Source organism: Schistocerca piceifrons, chromosome 2, assembly GCF_021461385.2.
Source record: "Schistocerca piceifrons isolate TAMUIC-IGC-003096 chromosome 2, iqSchPice1.1, whole genome shotgun sequence".
Classification (NCBI taxonomy): domain Eukaryota; kingdom Metazoa; phylum Arthropoda; class Insecta; order Orthoptera; family Acrididae; genus Schistocerca; species Schistocerca piceifrons.
The window spans coordinates 185,516,966-185,535,650 of record NC_060139.1 but is presented as its reverse complement, the minus strand read 5'-3'; positions in this window follow the sequence as shown (position 1 = coordinate 185,535,650).

The window sequence follows — 18,685 nt, the reverse complement described above, 5'->3', positions numbered from 1 at the left end:
ATCAAAAATCACCTCTGGCCACATTATCAAACCTATAAAGAAACTTAAAAACTCAAAAACAGCTATGTTCAGGGATATTATATCTAGAGTGTTTTTTGTGAGTATTGGGTATAGCTCAGTATATGTTGGACTTTTTGATTTTTGACATATTGCACACTTTCTTAATACGAAAATGCATAATCATATCCTTTACCACAGACAACAAGATTGGACATAAGCTACCCACAACATTAGCATACGAAAGCGACTTCATCACACGGGTGTGACAAAATTGAATGTTTGCACTGTGACTGCTTCTACATAGGCCAGACAGGCAGATCATTTGTGACTAGATTCAAAGAACACATGGCAGTACTAAAAAACAAAAAATACCACACATCAGCAATAGTCACCCACCTGCATGAAACAAAACACCATCTTAACAACACAAGTATCAGCATCCTACACATCCAACTAAAAGGCAGAAAAATAGACATCTTTGAAACACTTCAAATATACAAACATCAAACAAAACAACCTGAATCCATATTAAATGACAAAAGTGACAATATTTACAATAGTATCATCTCTGTTTTCTTCAACTGCCTACATCATTAAATTGCACACACACATGTACACACACACACACACACCTGCCTCAATATTTGCCATAAATATTTAGTTATGTTACCATCACAGCTGACAAGAGTACAAGAGATTGACCTCATTTACATATATATCATCACACCGACAGCTTGTACCCCCTGTCAGCTTGAAACTATATATACAACTACTGGCACAAATTGTACATCTATCTGCATATTTTAAAGCATTAACCAATGTATTACCCCAAACTTTATGCAGTTGTGACATATAACAGATATAAGCTTAAGAACCTTTGCCATGTAAAGTTTGCTCTCATACAGTCACTCTTTCCACCCTCTCTCTCCCTCACACTTTCTCTTCCTCTCCCCCTGCCTCCAGCCTTTCATATCTATGTATTAATCCCAATCAAAGTTGTTGTTAATGTATAATTTTACCACTGTTGCCAATTTGATTATTGTACTTAAAGTTTATAACATTTCACCTGATTGTATAAACAAGTATGAAGTTTAAGCTATTTTAACATTTCACCTGACTGTATAAACGAGTATGAAGTTTAAGCTATTTTAACTTGTCAAAATCGGATTTGTATACCACCTGAATTATTTATCCCAATGCATGTATTCGACGCCTCAAAACAAACAATTCCAAGTCCTTAAAAAATTATTCTGTAATAATGTTGATATGATTATATTATTTGTACTTTGTGATAATGTTTTCTCTTATGCTATACGATCCTTGCACCCAATAGTTTCCAGACGCCATATCTGTTTACAAAGTATGACTGTATATATGTGATGTGTCACCACAGCGAAAGGGACCTGTGACCACTGGAGGTACCCTATTTTACTTATTTTATGTTTGCCTTTAGATATAGTTTAATTTTTTGTCAAAAGAAACCCAAAATCATGTTCTGAAATAGTGTTTTGTTTTCTCTACTAGACAGTGCCACAAGTTCCTCCAAAAAATCGCAACACAACACACACACAAATGTCATACTAACAAATGTAAATACATGATGGAGGTTTAAACCTTTGAGACACTCCATGCAGGTAAATAAACAGTGACTGGTAAGAGTAAAGTTGTTGTTTCATTTAGATGTCCTTTCATTCAGTGTATACCAAACAAACCAATCAAATACAGGTTGAAACCCATTGCTATTTGCGATACAATAACATTCTATGCAGCTTTAGTTGAACTATATTGCAAAGCACAAACAGATGGTCCTTACAAGTTGTCAAATAAACTATGTGGTATTGTGTCTAAACTGGTAAAAACTCTGAATGAATCTGCAGGAAGTATCGAATTATGGATCAGTAGGATTCCTCCAGCAATACATGTACGGTGTGTGCTAGAACACCGTATTTGCATGAACTACCTGTAACCCATCTGTACAATAGCCTCATCTACCATGCACTGTCTTCTCACTTTTTCTCTAAGACCTTCCTGTCTGCCTCATCAGAGAGGTTCCCATAGTGGTTAAGGTCGATATCCCCACTAAGCCCCCTGCTTGGAGTACAAAGTACTGTGGTGGACAATGACACTGAGTGTGAACACGCACAGGTGAAAATGACTGGCCACATAGTGACTGGTGCAAACGTATGGCGCGACCAGACCTCACTGCAATGTAGGTGGCGACAGTGTGTGTCGAAGCACACAGATGTGCATGACTGGCTGCATTGGGGTTGACGTAAATACGGGACAGCATTTCTCAGTAAAATGTGAGTGTCGCCCAATGCTGTATAGCTGGTAGTGAGCCAAGGATGCAAAACAATGACGAAGGTAGCTGTAAAACCGCGATTCCGAGGGCTTGGTAGGCACTGCGTTTGCGGAGGAGCCTGCTTTATTGCCCACTGTATCGTGAGTAATCTGCAGCAGAACTGTGTGGAGAGGTCTTGTGCTGGTCGTTATGGAACCTCAGCAAAGCTTCGTCAGGTGCCAGGGACGGCTTGTGGTTGTCATGTCGTATCCACATAGGTTTCAGGTGGGCAGTGGAAATGGTCATTCGTTAGCATGTATTAGGATGTTGCATATCTGCAGCCCTTGCCTGATGACATAGTGTGAGCCTGAGTGTGGAGGCTGCATGATGGCCCATATAGAGTCAGATCACTGTGCAGAAATACCTTCAGTATCGAATATGGCATTGGCACTGGGACACAAATGGTGCAGATATGTTGGCATATCCGACAAACCAGTGATGAGAGGTACACCTGAAATGGATATATAGAAGATTGTATGAAGTCTGCTGGCAGAGCGAACAGCTCGCCAGCGGCACCTGCAAGTCGTCGTTGTACACTGTATGTATGCTAAGTAGAGGACTCTTGGTGGCACATCAGGCTGACTTTATGGTCCTGGGCCAGCTCTCCAATTTTACTTTGTGAGTGATAGGCGGTGGTGCACATGTGCGATATTCTCCACAGGCAGTACAGTGCATTGAAGAAGCCAGACAAAATGATGTCCCTGATCCGTGGCAATGAGCTCTGGGGTCTCAAACAATGCGATCCACGAGCCCCATCCATGGAGAAGAGAAATAATATAGAATCAGTTCAGTTGAAACACTTTTAATGTGCTGCTACAACATACTGTAATACCGAAACTACAGGTAAAGTACCTTCTGCTTACAGATTCTGAATCTGTAAGCTTTATTACAGAAACTATATTTAATATTTAATTTATGTAATAGTGTATTTATTTATGAGTGTATATAATTGATCTTAATTATAATGAAAATATTGTAAATTGCTGGGTAACAGCCAAGGGAACTTAATTGAAATATATCGATAGCGTTGACGAAATAGTAGTGTAGCAGTGCCTTTGCTTATGGAGATTCTCTGTCACGTTGAGAGCAGAGAGGAAGCAGAGCAGCTTGAGTCATGCAAAGAGTGCAGAGCTGTTTGTTGGACGCTCCCGCGAGACACGGGGTGCAGCTATGCTTGCGCCAGTGTTGTTGTTGTGTTGGTCTTCAGTCCTGAGACGGGTTTGATGCAGCTCTCCATGCTACTCTATCCTGTGCAAGCTTCTTCATCTCCCAGTACCTACTGCAGCCTACACCCTTCTGAATCTCCTTAGTGTATTCATCTCTTGGTCTCCCTCTACGATTTTTTCCCCAAACGCTGCCCTCCAATACTAAATTAGTGATCCCTTGGTGCCTCAGAATACGTCCTACCAACCGATCCCTTCTTCTAGCCAAGTTGTGCCACAAACTCCTCTTCTCCCCAGTTCTATTCAATACTTCCTCATTAGTTATGTGATCTACCCATCTAATCTTCAGCATTCTTCTGTAGCACCATATTCCAAAAGCTTCTATTCTCTTCTTGTCCAAACTATTTACATGGCTACACTCCATACAAATACTTTCAGAAACGACTTCCTGACATTTAAATCTATACTCGATGTTAACAAATTTTTCTTCTTCAGAAACATTTTCCTTGCCATTTCCAGTCTACATTTTATATCCCCTCTACTTTGACGATCATCAGTTATTTTGTTCCCCAAATAGCATAACTCCTTTACTACTCTAAGTGTCTCATTTCCTAATCTAATTCCCTCAGCATCACCCGATTTAATTCGAATACATTCCATTATCCTCGTTTTGCTTTTGTTGACGTTCATCTTATAGCCTCCTTTCAAGACACTGTCCATTCCGTTCAACTGCTCTTCCAAGTCCTTTGCTGTCTCTGACAGAATTACAATGTCATCGGCGAACATCAAAGTTTTTATTTCTTCTCCATGGATTTTAATACCTACTCCGAGCTTCTCTTTTGTTTCCTTTAGTGCTTGCTCAATATACAGATTGGATAGCATCGGGGAAAGGCTACAACCCTGTCTCACTCCTCTCCCAACCACTGCTTCCCTTTCATGTCCCTCAACTCTTGTAACTGCCATCTGCATTCTGTACAAATTGTAAATAGCCTTTCGCTCCCTGTATTTTACCCCTGCCACCTTCAGAATTTGAAAGAGAGTATTCCAGTCAACATTGTTGCAGTGTAGGCGCGCCTAATTCGTTAACACACGAGTATTGAGAGCACGGTAGGAGTGGACAGGCGGAGGAAGCAGGAATTCTTACTATTGCCTGTGCCATAACTATCCATGGCTCTGGAGATGACTCCGGGTTCTAATCCAGCGGCAGCTCAGCAATGTCTTTGGCTACATTCTTCATTGTCCACGCAGCTACAACATTGTAAGACTGTTAAGTGAAAAATTATAAACTTACATAGGCATTACCCAGTGACCTTTCTTTCACAAAGTATGCCTAACTTGAATAATAACCTGCAATAGTTAAAACCTGTAGGGAACATGTGTTGTCATTGTCCTCAGACATTATTACCATGCAGGGTTCCTTTCCTTTCCATGCTATCACCGAGTGTTGTAAGAATATGAAAACTGATTAACTATTTACTGGCAGTTTTGTGTGTTTGCTAATGACCAGTTTCAGTCTAAATTTTCTGCCTCAGTAACTGTTCATTCCTGTATTGCATAACAGAGGGTTAAATAATTTGCTATTTTGAGTATTGACTTTATTCACTTAAATTAATGTAAAATTTCACTGGAAAAACTAATAACTAAAGATACAGCACAAATTAAGACTGCACCTTTTCATTTATTATTTATTTAGCATAGGGAATGACTTCTGCTGGCTTGGTATGTACTTTATTGTTATTTTAAAAGTGAAAACAGTTGCTCATTTGCTTAAAGTAAATTCAATTAAATCATCCTTTAATCAAAAGTAAATTGCTTGCCCTTTTCTAAATTCTGCACTAGGTTACACTTAGGTTACTGAAAGGCATTTTTATATATCAAAGTTTAAGTTAAGCTAGTCATTTATTTACCCAGTAACTCCATTTAACTTTACTTTCAAAATTTAGTATTTCAGAATAAGAATTGATTCATTTATTTTCTCGTGAACTATTCTTCTGTGGAAAAGCGTGACATCCTTCTGTTGCCACACCAGTGATTATTTGCTTAAATTTCTTTGCCTTTGCCTTTCTTAGTATTCTGGAAATTCATTACCCTAGTGGGCTGGCAACCATTTAATTATCCCCTTTTTAGCTAGTCAGTGTTTTCTTTGTATTATCAGTAATTTTTGTAGTAAATATAGCGTGGTACACTTCCCATCGCCCCTTGTGTGTTTCATGAGTGATTGCACTGTGTTCCAGCCATTTCAAAATTATCGTCAGTATTTAGCTTAAGTTTGGAATAGATTCTTCCTTCAGAAGAGTTTGTTGTACACTTTCCTCCAAATAACCAGTGTTCTTTTCCTTTGGTAATGATAGTCTTACTCACTGTAAAATTTTATTAGGCATATGCGATCATGGACAGTTATACCATAATCCATTAGGCTGATTAGGAAGGAGGAGATTAGAATATCATTACATACTGGTACCATTACTGCTTCAAAAGGGGATCAATATGGCGCCCATCAGTGATCAGAAGTGTCTGAAAGCGCAGGATTGCATTCTGCATAGCAGAACGAAGCATGTCCATATGTATCCTGGCTCCCTCTCTTGATATGCTGCACTTCAGATCAGCACATGTGTGAATGATCGCCTGGTAAACCCTGTTCTTCAGGTAGCCCCACAACCAGATATCACAGGGATTGAGATCAGACGATTGGAAATGGTCAGCTGATAATTCGATCATTTCCAAATGCATTTAGGAGAAGCAGATGAACTTCAAGAGCTATGTGTGGTGGAGCCCCATCTTGAATGAAAACTGCTGAGTTCAATGGGTCTCTTTTCTGTAGGGCAGGTATAACATGCTGACGAAGCATATCGCAGTAACGCTGGCCAGTCACACTGTACGTCTTTGGTCCTTGAGCTCCAGCCTATTAAAAAAAGAATTGCCCAATGATGAACGTAGCCATGAAGCCACAACATATGGTGACACGTTCACCACACAGAGGAACTTCACGGACAGTGACTGGAGGTGAAAGTCCAGCTCATGAGAGAAAAATGAGCTACGTCTGTCCATAGGTTAGTCCAGGGCCAGCCTTCGTCAGCTTCAATCATTACCAGAAGGTGGAGAGCAAAATCAACACATCGTTATGCATCCTGTGGTGCAAGATACTGTACAATATGCATCTATTACGGATACCATTTGAGAATGATTCGAAGTTCCTTCCATAGAGTGGGCCACAGGATGTTCAGTTCTTGTATCACAGCACGTGCACTACCTGACGATCAGGAATTGCGCACTGTGTTGTCTGCCATAGCAACAGCGATTTCATCAACCACCTGTGGTGCAACCGATCGTTAGATTCTTCCTAGAGCGATGCTCAGTTCTCCTGTTAATTCATACTCCTTCATCAGGCTCCTCACAGCAGGTGGAGAAAGAGGACTCTTCTGTAATCCTTTCAGCTGGCCATATTCTCGAAGTGCAGCTGCAGCATTACTGTTGTTTTGATAATAGAGCTTCACCAATAATTCCATCCTCCGTTTGTCCAAGCTCATGTTGATACATCAACAAGTACACTGCGACTTGTCAGGTGTGTGAGACTATGAATCACGATGACTGATCATGACACCTGATGGCCATAGTTTGGACTGGTCAGTGCACATTAATGCTACCAAGTTTGGTACTAGTACAGTAATTAGTTTCCATTTTATAGTTTGTTAAATAGGGAAAGTGGAGTATGATGTAGATGTAAAAGTAGAAAGTTTATTGATAAGCAGCCGGCATACAGGTATTGATCCATAGGAACAGGTGGGCAGTGATCAATGTCAGTCGCAAAGACCAGTGTAAAGTCTCGTCACCTTTCCTGTAGGAGGACCATATTCCAGAGACTATCAATCGCTACAGTTCGTGTGTTGTTCTTGCATAAGCAGTTTGAGGCATTGTTTTTTTCTGCTGTAACATATCAAAGCAGGGTATGACTACAGCTTTGTACATTATATATTTTATTTTTCCACCAAGACTTTCAGGTCTGCCTCAGGTACTAAACCAACATTAACATGTGTCGATCCATTGGCTCTCACAGAAGCTGAACATCACACGGTGTAAACTATTCAGCTGCCACAACACACAGGATGATTGAAATAAGAGACAGAGACAGTATTTCTGATTGACAAGAATGTGGAAGACATAACAATAAGTGGAAACTAGAAGAGTTTGTGCTTTGTAGGATGTTTCCAAACAGCTGCCCGAAGGTGATGACCTCTACATTTAATCTTATCTCTCACAGTGATGGTATAGCAGATGTGTACGTGTTCAGTTTCGAAGAGACCAAGAGCATTGGCTCCTTATGTGGTCACTGATTGGGTGCAGACCATTCCTGGAAGATATTGGTCCCACCAATACTCTCTCCATATCAAACAAGTGGAGTCAGTCGATCATTATTTGGTTATCAACAGCATACCAGTGGATGGATGGGATGGAAAAGACACTGTCGATATGCTGTAATAGGCACCACAGTTGATAGTGTGATCAATTTTAGCAATTTTACCAGTTTTTCCGTAATTTCAACAGCAACCACTGACACAACAGCATGCTTCCCAATTTCAGTATCAACACTAAACCACCACTCCACTACTTTGCATGTATCATACACTAGACTGCGAATGTAGATTCGTGTATGTGCTGTACGTCCATTCATGGTTAATTCTCGAACATATACATCGCCCTATACCGATGAAGTTAGGTTATCTACATATTCCTAGAACTTCCATTTTAGGGCATAATTTACGATTACGATAGCCTATTTTCTCCTATGTAGATGGTCACAGAGCATTTTCGCAATCTTAGAATAAAGTCGGAGATTGAAAGATCTCCCTGGACTGTCTTTAACTAAGCGTTCCTACAACACTGTCACCGACTTAATCTGCAGCTGACCAGAAGTAGCAGGGTACTATACCTGCTGCATTCCATGTCTCGTGAAGGAACATAGTGAGATGAGTCCATAACTGCTGTTCATCGGAGACTGTTGTGCACCAGTCTTAGTCATGCCACCCATCTAAGTGCACAAGATCTCTCCAAATGCTTGTATATCAAGATTTGCACCCCTTATCGGTGTACGGTAGATATGAGGTTGTGTTGTGACGATATAACAAATGGTTGAGAAGAAACGTGCGGTTTATGCATGATGGAGCTCCTGGCGGACGGAGTTTGAGGCGTTTTACGTAAATCAACTGCGCTATCAATTCTAAAGTATTGCCCTAGTGTACAGAACATAAAAACATTCGAGGGGGTTGGTAGGTTCTACACTTAAAAAACACTCTATAATGCTGGAGCAGTGCGGTTTCCAACCTATTAGTTGCGTGGAATGCAACACTGTAAATATTCCAATGTAAGAAATATACGTATTTCCAGTGCGTGACATACATTCTTCCTGCAAATTTCTTTGTGATAAACTACGGTGTCCAACTGTAAGGTGATAAAATAGCTACCTTGCACACCAAAGAAAAACATCGAATGTTTGTAATGCAAACACTACATAGTTTTCCAGAGGTGTGTGACGCCTACTATTTGCAAAGTTCAAGCCCAATTAAGATATTATGATATATTCACAACAGTCCTATAACATGATTGTCAGCAGTTGAAAATGCATATGAAGAAACAGTGACATCTCATGAGGAAATGAAGATCATGATCAGTACCCAAAGGAGATGTACCAGTCTTATCACAGTCTATCGCCTCCCCTGGTAACCTTCCTCTTGCATACAGAAGTCGTAGTCCGATGTTAGGCTGTATTACTCATGTGCGAGATAATATTGCCATTCTGCCTTGGCGCCACATCTCTAGAATACATCCTCTTTCCACTATTAGGATGTATATTGTAGCATCAGTATACTCTCCTCCTTTCATGTATCCTCAGTCAATTTTCGTAATTTTACTACTTCATTTTTCTGATATACACATGTTCTGTTTGATTTTCTGTGACAGTATTTGTGCATCTTATACACCAACCTACTAAAAAATCCTGACTTACCCTACCTATGATGATCCACATGCATGCATTTTGAATAGGATGATCATGATTGGTATAGTAACAGTCACTTTGCAGCTATATGAAACTGAAGACTTTATTTATGTCCCAGATGTGACATAGAAATGGAGTATTTTACACACATCTTAGTTCGTCTAGAGGAGGGTGCTGAAATGAGTTTTCCTTCAACGAACATGATTCATCATACAAGCGTTGGAAGTCCTCTGATGGCAATGGTATGAGGACAGTTGTTGTTAACGATTGCAGGAAGATAGCGCTGTAAATCACACACAGAACGCGCAACTGTATACAAGTCGATCGCGAGTTATACCAACAACTGATGCATGCCAAGAGAGCCATGGAAAAATGCTTAAATGCATGATAAAGGACCTACAGCAACATCTCCCTCTCTGAAAACGCATAATCAGTCTACCATTAAATCATACCTCATTACAACACTTCTCAACCCATCACCCCATCTACCTTCTATCGCCTTTAACGCAGATCTATGTCAATTTAGAGACAGGTGGTTCTCTTAGCCAGGAAAGCATCAAAGACATCAGTCAACGTACATGTATCACTACCGCCAAAATAGGCATACAGTTGAATGTTGTTAAAAAACCATACAGAAACTGTTCTGCAAGGTATTTGTTAGCTGACACCGCATGGTTGTGATTGGTAGAGAGTACAGAGAAGCACTTTGTAAATACCGATTTTTACGCTTTAAAACACCTAAACAGTCCTGCACAGGGCTAAACACGCAAACCGTTCTGTAGTTGTATATTGCAGTCACCCCAGCTGTTAATACAACTCTTTAGCTAAGGAAACTTCATAAAAACCTGTAAGGCAGTTGCTGAAGACCTTGGGGTCACACTTGGGCTTGTGATCCTACATATATAAGTTTGGTGCTCATGCACATTTTACTCCAACCGTCTTCTGACTAGCGGCGGAAAATGTCTGTTTCCCTAGTTCCCAGTGTTTCCACTTTAACTTTTTCTCATATTCCTTTAGTTATCGCATATTCGTGCCCATGTGCAAGAATTTTCCTGCTCCAAGCAGAAGATATGCAAGTAATAGCTTATTCCCCCTCAATTTCCCCCGCATTCTGATGCATTTTCCCTCAATTTGTACGTTTGTTCTGTGATTTTTCGTAAATTTGTCGATTTTATGTTCCTTCTGCCCATGTGATCATAACATCACTTCTCGCCACACATTGTAAAATTGTTGTAAATGTGGTACAGTTGTCAACACCTAGTGCAAATGTACTAATTTCTGGTTGGACTGTATAGTATAGCACTGCACTCAAATGCTCCAGTCACCTCCAGCGACATATTATACAGCTGCAGTGCATTTTCTGTTTTCTTTATGTCTGTGTCTGTTCGTGATTTGCGGATAGCTCCCATGACCCAGTTCTCCCACTGGTGCTTCCGCCTTCGAACATAGAAAACATCACCTGATCGATGTTCAGAGGCGGATCGATAATATGCTACATCCAGGACAGGGTTCAGAGGCAGATCCACTATGCGTTACTTCCCGAGATGTGTTATACACCCCATGGTGCATCCACCAGCGAGAGGACTGGGTCATGGGAGCCATCCATGACAGACGCAGAGACACAGACGTACAGAAAACATAGCAAATACACTGCCACTGCAGAATATGTGGTTGGAGGTGACTGGATGCATTCGAGTACAGTGCTGTACTATACAGTTCGACCAGAAAAATAGTACATTTGCACTAGGTGTTGACAATTGTACTACATTTACAAGCAATTTTACAATGTGTGGCAAGAAGTGATGTTATGATCGCATGGGCAGAAGGGACATAAAATCGATAAAATTACGAAAAGTCACAGAAGATATGTACAAATTGAGTACAATGCATCAAAATATGTTGGAAATTGAGGGGGAGTAAGCTATTACTTAAATGCCTTCTGCTTGGAGCAGGAAAATTCTTGTACATGGGAACGAGTATGCGAAAACTAGAGGAATATGAGAAAAAGTTAACATGGAAACACTGAGAACTAGGGAAACAGACATTTTTCGTCACCATTGAGAAGGCGGTTGGAGTAGAATGTGCATGACCACCAAATTTATAGATGTAGGATCACAAGCCCAGGTGTGACCCCAAGGTCGTCAGCAACTGCCTTACAGATTTTTATGAAGTTTCCTTAGCTAAAGAGTTGTATTACCAGCTGGGGTGACTGCAATATACAACTAAAGAACGGATCGCATGTTTGACCCTGTGCAGGACTGTGTAGGTGTTTTAAAGCGTAAAAATCGGTATTTACAAAGTGCTTCTCTGTACTCTCTACCAATCACAACCATGCGGTGTCAGCTAACAAATACCTTGCAGAGCAGTTTCTGTACGGTTTTGTAACAACATTCAACTGTATGTCTATTTTGGTGGTAGTGATACATGTAAGTTGACTGATATCTTTGATGCTTTCCTGGCTAAGAGAACCACCTGTCTCTAAATTGACGTAAATCTGCGTTAAGGGCGATAGAAGGTAGCTGGGGTGATGGGTTGAGAAGTGTTGTAATGAGGTATGATTTAATGGTAGACTGATTATGCGTTTTCAGAGAGGGAGATGTTCCTGTAAGTCCTTTATCATGCATTTAAGCATTTTTTCCATGGTTCTCTTGGGATGCATCAGTTGTTGGTATAACTTGAGATCGACTTGTATACAGTTGCACGTTCTGTGTGTGATTTACAGCGCTGTCTAGCTGCAGTCGTTAGCAACCGTCTCCATACTATTGCCATCAGAGGACTTCCAACACTTGTGAGATGAATCAAGTTCGTTGATGGAAAACCTATTTCAGCACCCTCCTCTAGACGAACGAGGATGTATGTAAAGTAGTCCATTTCTATGTCACATCTGGGACATAAATAGAGTCTTCAGTTTCTTATAGCTACAAAGCGATTGTTACTATACCTTTCATGATCATCCTATTCAAAATGCATGCATGTGGATCAGCAGAGGAAGGGCAAGTTAAATTTTTTAGTATGTTGGTGTATAAGATGCACAAATATTGTCATAGAAAATCAAACACATGAGTATGTCAGCAATATGACCATATACACATATTAAACTATGTAAAAATATGAAATATGACATAAAATCGGTCAAATTCGAGGAAAGCCTGGATAACCACAAAAGATTGGTATGAAATAAGAAAAAAATTAGGGAAATAAAAGATGTACAACTTCGCTTCCGATGCGACGTTTACCGATATGTGGCAACAACGGTAAGTAGAATGAAACAGATCGCAGACATCAGGCAGTTTGCTTGGACCTCGGTCAACATAACGTCTTTCAAACATTAATCGATTTGTGTCTGCATCATAAAGTTGTTCTTGATTGAAAATATCAGTTTACGAATCTAATTCGCGTCATTTGCGGGAGGTGTTGCTGTTTTGTTTCAATATGAAGAAAACAGTGGCTGAGTCTCATCGAATGCTTATAAGTACGTATGGTAAGGACGCAATTAGTGAAAGTATGTCACACGCTGGAAATATATTTCTATCTTTGGAATATTTAACAGCGTTGCGTTCCACACAACTAATAAGATGGAAGTCTCACCGTTCTAGCATTACAGCATGTTTAGTGTAGAATCTTGTAGCTCTTGGAATGTGTTTATGTTCCAAAATTATTTCTCTCTCTCCAATTTCTTCTTGTTACTGACCCCAGACACTAGAACAATGCTTTAAAATTGATAGAGCAGTTGATTTACGTAAAATGCTTCAAACTCCATCCGTCTGGAGCTCCATCATACATATACCATACGTTTCTTCTTAACCGTCTATTAGGTCATCACAACACAACCTCATATCACTATATGCCATGCGTTGGGAGAGATCTTGTGCTCTAGGATGGGTGTCATGATTAAGATTGGTGTGGAATACTCTTCGCTGAACAGCAGTTATGGACTCATCTAGGATTATGATGGTTACAGTGGAGGTATGGAGGGTGATGGAGCCCATTTATAACGTTATTATACGAAGTACCTAGGCGATGGGGATTCTAAAGCTTTCAATAAAATTAATGAGTTCAACTTTATGGTGATACCTTGGTAACAAAACTGGAATGTTGTGGATATGTGAAAAAGAGGCTGAGTGCTAGATTGAGGAAGTTCCTATCCAATGGAAAATCTCTGTCTGGCCAAGGCAGATCGACAGAAACTGAAATAGACCTTCTTCAGAGTTATTATGCCACCTACACAGACTTTGCCCTAAAGGAGCAGATTCCTGGTGTGATTACCAAAAAGCAAAAGAAAATTATCAAACATAGCATCATAAGCATTCTCTTCCTGAGCCTGTTATGAATGAAATAAAACCAATTTTTGAGAGCAGAGTGACCCTGTTTTGCTTAGTAAATGTCTTCATGGTGGCACTCAGAATACAAATGAAAGTTTCAACCACGCCATGTGGGAAAGATTACCAAGAATGTTTTTGTAGGACTAAATACATTAAAAGTTGGTGTACTAGATGCAGTGATATGTTTCAATGATGGAGTGATAGGAATGTTGGAAGTCCTGAAAAATTTAGGCATAAAATGTGGCTCTAATATAGAAGATCAATGTGATGAAGAGCGAATCTTTCAGCTTCATGCACCTGTTACCAAAGAAGCAAGAAGTGCTAAAAGAAATGGCAAGAGGAAGCTTAACGATGAACTAATGCTGCAGGATGAAGACTATGCTTCAGGAATCTTCTGAGGCACAGTTCAATTGGACTCATATCTTCATTCGCAATTTCCTGCAAGTTGTATTTTTCAGAATTCAGGTACAAATATTTCCTAAAGTTTATAAAGCATTGCTTTAATTTTTTCTGTAACTTGCAATAGTCCACACTTATGTAGTAGACCTAAGCTTTATTGCAGAATCAACTAAATTATAGAAAAAATAACATTTTTATTAGGGAAAAAATTACAAAAATTAAAATGTAGGGTGTGATATTTTTTATCCTTGTAGTATACATAGTGGGTGGAATTAAATAGGTCTAGTACCTCAGCCATCATGTCATACATATCTGGTAAAAATTTGGTCTCTGTCAAATGTATAACATTGGATTAAATCGTACCACAATTTGAGGAAGCATTTTGGGAAAAAATGCATCAATTTCTTTGTAATTTTTTAATAACGTTAAGCAGGTTCAAAGTTATTCAAAATATTTCTAATTTGTTTAGAAAGTGTGCTGCATTACCTAATACCAACAAAAAATCTATAACACGTATACACTCCTGGAAATGGAAAAAAGAACACATTGACACCGGTGTGTCAGACCCACCATACTTGCTCCGGACACTGCGAGAGGGCTGTACAAGCAATGATCACACGCACGGCACAGCGGACACACCAGGAACCGCGGTGTTGGCCGTCGAATGGCGCTAGCTGCGCAGCATTTGTGCACCGCCGCCGTCAGTGTCAGCCAGTTTGCCGTGGCATAAGGAGCTCCATCGCAGTCTTTAACACTGGTAGCATGCCGCGACAGCGTGGACGTGAACCATATGTGCAGTTGACGGACTTTGAGCGAGGGCGTATAGTGGGCATGCGGGAGGCCGGGTGGACGTACCGCCGAATTGCTCAACACGTGGGGCGTGAGGTCTCCACAGTACATCGATGTTGCCGCCAGTGGTCGGCGGAAGGTGCACGTGCCCGTCGACCTGGGACCGGACCGCAGCGACGCACGGATGCACGCCAAGACCGTAGGATCCTACGCAGTGCCGTAGGGGAGCGCACTGCCACTTCCCAGCAAATTAGGGACACTGTTGCTCCTGGGGTATCGGCGAGGACCATTCGCAACCGTCTCCATGAAGCTGGGCTACGGTCCCGCACACCGTTAGGCCGTCTTCCGCTCACGCCCCAACATCGTGCAGCCCGCCTCCAGTGGTGTCGCGACAGGCGTGAATGGAGGGACGAATGGAGACGTGTCGTCTTCAGCGATGAGAGTCGCTTCTGCCTTGGTGCCAATGATGGTCGTATGCATGTTTGGCGCCGTGCAGGTGAACGCCACAATCAGGACTGCATACGACCGAGGCACACAGGGCCAACACCCGGCATCATGGTGTGGGAAGCGATCTCCTACACTGGCCGTACACCACTGGTGATCGTCGAGGGGACACTGAATAGTGCACGGTACATCCAAACCGTCATCGAATCCATCGTTCTACCATTCCTAGACCGGCAAGGGAACTTGCTGTTCCAACAGGACAATGCACGTCCGCATGTATCCCGTGCCACCCAACGTGCTCTAGAAGGTGTAAGTCAACTACCCTGGCCAGCAAGATCTCCGGATCTGTCCCCCATTGAGCATGTTTGGGACTGGATGAAGCGTCGTCTCACGCGGTCTGCACGTCCAACACGAACGCTGGTCCAACTGAGGCGCCAGGTGGAAATGGCATGGCAAACCGTTCCACAGGACTACATCTAGCATCTCTACGATCGTCTCCATGGGAGAATAGCAGCCTGCATTGCTGCGAAAGGTGGATATACACTGTACTAGTGCCGACATTGTGCATGCTCTGTTGCCTGTGTCTATGTGCCTGTGGTTCTGTCAGTGTGATCATGTGATGTATCTGACCCCCGGAATGTGTCAATAAAGTTTCCCCTTCCTGGGACAATGAATTCACGGTGTTCTTATTTCAAATTCCAGGAGTGTACATTATAAACAGTGCCTGAAAGAAATAGGTGTTTATTTTTACATAATAGTGGGCTGTAAAAGTACCCTGTATCCTTAAGGCTCTCATGAATGGTAAGTACAAAAGAAAGTCTGGCTGTCCGGCTAGTATGTTCTTGCCCTCAACCTCAGGGGTAAGTCCCATCTGTAGCGCCCTCTTCATAGCTGAATGGCTATCTAATACTCAGTATGCATTATACTGTTTTCACGATCATGTGTTGCATGCATTCTCTGTGGAAAATTGAGAGCTTCAATATCAATCACTTCCAAGTATTGGTGCTGGACATATTAATGACATCTGAATTCCTACCTGTCCAATTATCCCTGGATGCCCTTCCACAGCCTGGGTGGTGCACTGTGGCATACATGTGCATGCACAACTGCATCTATTTTCTCCAGCCTTTGAGTGTTGGCGCTGGCAGTGTATGAGGGGACAGACATGCTGCTTGTGGACATCTGAGACATGAGTGGGCTGTATGTACAGGTGTTTCCAGCGATCTCAGGCATATATCCATGACAACTGCTAGGGTAACGGTTCAGGACTTCTCAATACGTTGTAGTGCACGCTGCTTTGGTGTGGCATTTGTTATTATTACTATGTTATTACACAGTAGACCCTTTGACCTCCTTCTTCCGAATGTAATGGAGAGAACCAAGTTACTACTTCTATAGTGCTTTAAAAATCCAATCGCGACGTCCAATTCCTGAATCATAGCTGTCTCCAACACCTAGCCATGTGAGTTACTGCTACTATACAGATTGGATTGTGGTTTAAATATGTCGTGTTTAGTGCTTCTCAACACATAGCAGTGGATTCTGTCTTGCAGAGGTATTTGTTGTTGTTTCTACCCTATCATGCAGTATACCCTTCCTTCTCCTCCTTCTTCTCCTCCTCCTCCTGCTCGTTCTTCGTCCTGGTGTAGCATAGAACCAACTTCCCCATTATATAGTGTTGTAAAAACACAGTCGCAACATCAAAATCCCGAATGATCAATTTATCGTTTCCAATAGTTGCATTATGAACACGAATCTGTCCAGCCCCTCCCGCAAATTAAGGACAGAGCATGCAACTGAGCTGTAATTTGAAATTTCCAATTGCGTCCAATGTGATGGACTTCCTACCAAATGACGTAATTATGCAAGTATCTACCAATAGGAGGTAAGGAAAAAAAAGATCCGGTAGGGTTTGGGAACTGGGTGGTTGTAGGATAGTATACTGCAAACATTCCACTCCTAGTATCCATCAATAGGATGCAAGGAAAAATTTTCAAACACAGAGGGTATGAACTTAATTAAATAGTCAATCAATCAAGTAGAGTGAGGAAATATTTCATCCACACCTAGAGTTCTACCAGGTAGATGCTGCTTTGTTTGTGGCGTGCCACAGCCTGAAGCTTTTATTCAGAGGATTAGTGCAGTCCAGTGGCCACTACGGTGTTGCAACCGAGTGCTAACTGCAGGCTGGTGGATGGCGGATGGCGCGTTCATTGCGGTTGAAAAATTTTTAACAGTCTCATTAAGTGCAGTAAGATATGTTGATGGAATTCCTTGTGTGACTGGAATGAAATAAGACAGCATTTGTTTAAATATTCCGTACTGCCTTGCCACCCTCAAAATGTTTAAATAAACACTATTCCATCCAGTGCCGTCTATTTTCCGGCAAATTCTTTAAATAAATAAATAAACTATATTTCTACACTGCCTTGTATCCCCATAAATCGTCGAAATAAACAACACTCCACACATTGCCTTGTCTACCAAAATATTCGATACACTGCAATAGATTCCCCGCCAAATACCAATCAAATGGGTCTTTTTCATGCCATTTTTCAGCTGGAGGGTAGGACGAAGGCTGGGGTATTTCCCAGAGGTTGATAATTAATTAATTAGTCAATTAATTTGATATCACAATGTGCTTTTATGGTTGAGGGAGTTCCAAGAGGGTTGGGGAGGAGGAGGTTGTTGAGGAGCTGAGGGGGAGAGGGAGGGGTAAGACTTCATCCAAAGGGCAGATTATCCCCAGGGGCTCACAATCCACTTAAAAGAACAATAAATTAAAGACTTATCCATCAAAAGGGAGCAATTGGCTTGCCCCTGAATGTGTGGTTGCAGCTGATGCAGGCAACCCACACTAACAAAATTCACTGATGTTCTTTTTGCCTCAATGCTAATGGCAGTGAGGGATAGTGTCAAATGACTTCTTACAGTTAAGGAGCACAGCGTCAACCTGAGTGCCTTTACCTACACCATGTAAAGAAACTTACTAATTTTTGCTTATTGATAAATGTATAGATAATTATTCTATTCTCATACCAAAGGTTTATTTGAAAAGTATTTAACACTGATGGACAAAAGAAGATTTACGCTCTTCGTTTATTAGTTTTAGCAATAGTTACCTTTCGTTGTTGTCATGTCCTGGTGATTAGACGTGTAAACGAAGTGCTCGGTATTGTCAAGTTAAATAGTGCTAAATAATGAAAACAGCTTCTGAAACAATACGATTTTCTCA